This window comes from Hyla sarda, unplaced genomic scaffold (genome assembly GCF_029499605.1).
Source record: "Hyla sarda isolate aHylSar1 unplaced genomic scaffold, aHylSar1.hap1 scaffold_531, whole genome shotgun sequence".
Classification (NCBI taxonomy): domain Eukaryota; kingdom Metazoa; phylum Chordata; class Amphibia; order Anura; family Hylidae; genus Hyla; species Hyla sarda.
The window spans coordinates 58678-63206 of NW_026610542.1; the positions used below are offsets into that span (position 1 = coordinate 58678).

Below are 4529 nucleotides of genomic sequence, written 5' to 3' on the forward strand. Positions count from 1 at the left end.
ATCGCTTCTCGGCCTTTTGGCTAAGATCAAGTGTAGTATCTGTTCTTATCAGTTTAATATCTGATACGTCCCCTATCTGGGGACCATATATTAAATGGATTTTTGAGAACGGGGGCCGATTTCGAAGCTTGCTTCCGTCGCCCTATGCATTGACCCGATATGGCAGTATCTTCGGGTACAGTGCACCACCCCCTTACAGGGTTAAAAAGAAAGATTCCTACTTTCATTGCTACCTGCTTGCTGGCTAGCCAGCTAGCCAGCCCTGTGGGCCTTGCTGCTGCAGCCAAAAAACAAAAGGTGGTGCTGCTGCTGCTGCTTCTGCTTGTGTCTGGCCGCTGTTGGAGCGTCCAGGCACAGGACTTCTGCTGCTGCTGACTAAATGGCCTCCTTAATTGGATCATTTGAGTAGCCAGCACACCTGTGCAGGTAGGGCATGACATGATAGGCAGCTGCCTTGATAGCGGGTGGGTGCTGAATGTTCCTAATTGACAAAATAAGATTAATGCTTATGAAGAAATATAAAATCTCATCCCTTCCCCAATATCGCGCCACACCCCTACCCCTTAATTCCCTGGTTGAACTTGATGGACATATGTCTTTTTTCGACCGTACTAACTATGTAACTATGTAACATAACATGGGGGGGGTCTCCTGGCTGTTCACACAGGTGTGTCATTGCTGTACATTGACCATGCATTGCTTCTGTGGTATTGCAAAGGCAAAGACAAATGCTTCCAGCCATCCATTGCACTAATGGATTGGTCATCAGCTGGCTGTCTATGTCCCGCATCAATATAGACCAAAGTACAGAGGGTTAGGCTATGCTATTGTGCACCTACCTGATGCATCAGAAGGTGCGAGGCCCTTGCTAAATTCTGTGCACAGACTTTGAGATCTATACTTTAGACTGTATCTAAACCTGCTCCAACATGGACTGACATTCTGGCCTACTTTCAGCCGATGCGACTTGTCTGTCGCTGAACAGTCGCTTTTTATGTATTCAGCACCTATGTATAATGTTGTAAAAATGCTCTAGAAGCTAAAGTCGCAGAAATGTCACACATATTTGGCCTGCAACTTTCTGTGCGACAAATTCAGACAGGAAAAATCAGTATAAATCCTTAGAAAATTATCCCCCAGTGTCTCCATCTGCTGGCGGTATTGAATAAGCATTGCTGCACTGATGGGGTATGCATTAGACGAAAAAAAAGAAGAAAAAGAAGAATAATACGCCCAGAAAAGAGGCGAAAAGGAGAAAAACGTAAAAAAACGTGAAAAAAAAGTAAGAGGAAGAGAAGGGAAAAAAAAGGTGGAAATGGGTTTAAAAGTGATTTCGGCGGAGAAATATATATATATATATACATATATATATATATATATATATATATATATATATATATACGCGCACACACACACATATATATAAACGTATTCTCCGTTGAGATATTGCAGCCGCTGCTGTGTCCAGGCCCAGGAGCCTTAGCACTGTGCTGTGATGTCACTCAATACCACTGACATCACTAGGTGTAAACAACATCTCTCCTTTGCTGTGTATGTGACTATGGAGCTGTTTGGTGATGTCGTCTATTATGGCCTTCATAGAAGCAACAGGAGATTGTTGCATCCATCTAGAACCCTCAGAACTACAGTGCTATGATGTCACTCACTTCCACAGGCCTTGCAGAGTGTAAACAACAACAACCCAGCTTTGTTGTGTATGTAACCATAGGGATTTGTGATGTCACCTAGAACCTTCACAGCAGCGACAGCTTTATGAGGAGCATCAGCACTGCTCTGCCTGAGCAGAACCATCACCGCCATAGGTTGTCAAATAACCCGGATTTAACCCACACAGGTAAGTCCAATGGGGTGCAGGCATGTCCTCTATGCTTACAGCTTCCCGTGGGTGTTGGTTTGATACCGTTTGGGGACAGCCAAGGAGGCATCTGCAGGCAACAAAGGTAGGTGTGTGCTTGTGTGTGTGTTTCCTATGCAGATCCTAAGCCCAGTGTCACATGCAAGTAGGAGGAGTAAGAAGGGTTCCTGGCAAATCCGGGTTATGGATTGCATTTAAAAAGGCCCCGTGGGAGTGCAATGGGCCCCTGTCTTGCTGCTTAGCAATAATGGTATGGGTTTAGGTTCTGCTGTGTGTACTGGTGGTTGACTGCCCCCCAGCCCAGAGTGTGCATGGAAAATTGTCTGGCAGCCTCCCTGACAGCAAGCAGTGATAGTGCCCATGAAGGGGACCTTGTTGGGCCCGCCCCTTTCACGGTTATCGCTTCTCGGCCTTTTGGCTAAGATCAAGTGTAGTATCTGTTCTTATCAGTTTAATATCTGATACGTCCCCTATCTGGGGACCATATATTAAATGGATTTTTGAGAACGGGGGCCGATTTCGAAGCTTGCTTCCGTCGCCCTATGCATTGACCCGATATGGCAGTATCTTCGGGTACAGTGCACCACCCCCTTACAGGGTTAAAAAGAAAGATTCCTACTTTCATTGCTACCTGCTTGCTGGCTAGCCAGCTAGCCAGCCCTGTGGGCCTTGCTGCTGCAGCCAAAAAACAGAAGGTGGTGCTGCTGCTGCTGCTTCTGCTTGTGTCTGGCCGCTGTTGGAGCGTCCAGGCACAGGACTTCTGCTGCTGCTGACTAAATGGCCTCCTTAATTGGATCATTTGAGTAGCCAGCACACCTGTGCAGGTAGGGCATGACATGATAGGCAGCTGCCTTGATAGCGGGTGGGTGCTGAATGTTCCTAATTGACAAAATAAGATTAATGCTTATGAAGAAATATAAAATCTCATCCCTTCCCCAATATCGCGCCACACCCCTACCCCTTAATTCCCTGGTTGAACTTGATGGACATATGTCTTTTTTCGACCGTACTAACTATGTAACTATGTAACATAACATGGGGGGGGTCTCCTGGCTGTTCACACAGGTGTGTCATTGCTGTACATTGACCATGCATTGCTTCTGTGGTATTGCAAAGGCAAAGACAAATGCTTCCAGCCATCCATTGCACTAATGGATTGGTCATCAGCTGGCTGTCTATGTCCCGCATCAATATAGACCAAAGTACAGAGGGTTAGGCTATGCTATTGTGCACCTACCTGATGCATCAGAAGGTGCGAGGCCCTTGCTAAATTCTGTGCACAGACTTTGAGATCTATACTTTAGACTGTATCTAAACCTGCTCCAACATGGACTGACATTCTGGCCTACTTTCAGCCGATGCGACTTGTCTGTCGCTGAACAGTCGCTTTTTATGTATTCAGCACCTATGTATAATGTTGTAAAAATGCTCTAGAAGCTAAAGTCGCAGAAATGTCACACATATTTGGCCTGCAACTTTCTGTGCGACAAATTCAGACAGGAAAAATCAGTATAAATCCTTAGAAAATTATCCCCCAGTGTCTCCATCTGCTGGCGGTATTGAATAAGCATTGCTGCACTGATGGGGTATGCATTAGACGAAAAAAAAGAAGAAAAAGAAGAATAATACGCCCAGAAAAGAGGCGAAAAGGAGAAAAACGTAAAAAAACGTGAAAAAAAAGTAAGAGGAAGAGAAGGGAAAAAAAGGTGGAAATGGGTTTAAAAGTGATTTCGGCGGAGAAATATATATATATATATATATATATATATATATATATATACGCGCACACACACACATATATATAAACGTATTCTCCGTTGAGATATTGCAGCCGCTGCTGTGTCCAGGCCCAGGAGCCTTAGCACTGTGCTGTGATGTCACTCAATACCACTGACATCACTAGGTGTAAACAACATCTCTCCTTTGCTGTGTATGTGACTATGGAGCTGTTTGGTGATGTCGTCTATTATGGCCTTCATAGAAGCAACAGGAGATTGTTGCATCCATCTAGAACCCTCAGAACTACAGTGCTATGATGTCACTCACTTCCACAGGCCTTGCAGAGTGTAAACAACAACAACCCAGCTTTGTTGTGTATGTAACCATAGGGATTTGTGATGTCACCTAGAACCTTCACAGCAGCGACAGCTTTATGAGGAGCATCAGCACTGCTCTGCCTGAGCAGAACCATCACCGCCATAGGTTGTCAAATAACCCGGATTTAACCCACACAGGTAAGTCCAATGGGGTGCAGGCATGTCCTCTATGCTTACAGCTTCCCGTGGGTGTTGGTTTGATACCGTTTGGGGACAGCCAAGGAGGCATCTGCAGGCAACAAAGGTAGGTGTGTGCTTGTGTGTGTGTTTCCTATGCAGATCCTAAGCCCAGTGTCACATGCAAGTAGGAGGAGTAAGAAGGGTTCCTGGCAAATCCGGGTTATGGATTGCATTTAAAAAGGCCCCGTGGGAGTGCAATGGGCCCCTGTCTTGCTGCTTAGCAATAATGGTATGGGTTTAGGTTCTGCTGTGTGTACTGGTGGTTGACTGCCCCCCAGCCCAGAGTGTGCATGGAAAATTGTCTGGCAGCCTCCCTGACAGCAAGCAGTGATAGTGCCCATGAAGGGGACCTTGTTGGGCCCGCCCCTTTCACGGTT

The 4529-nt window shown here is 45.8% G+C and overlaps 2 non-coding genes across 2 annotated transcripts; both read left to right on the plus strand.

The window, feature by feature from the left end:
• Positions 1-191, plus strand: LOC130338886 (U2 spliceosomal RNA). The gene has a single exon (XR_008879351.1). It is a non-coding gene; the product is annotated as a U2 spliceosomal RNA (small nuclear RNA).
• A 2083-nt stretch (positions 192-2274) lies between these two features.
• LOC130338887 (U2 spliceosomal RNA) lies at positions 2275-2465 on the plus strand. The gene has a single exon (XR_008879352.1). It is a non-coding gene; the product is annotated as a U2 spliceosomal RNA (small nuclear RNA).
• The last annotated feature ends 2064 nt before the right edge of the window (positions 2466-4529 follow it).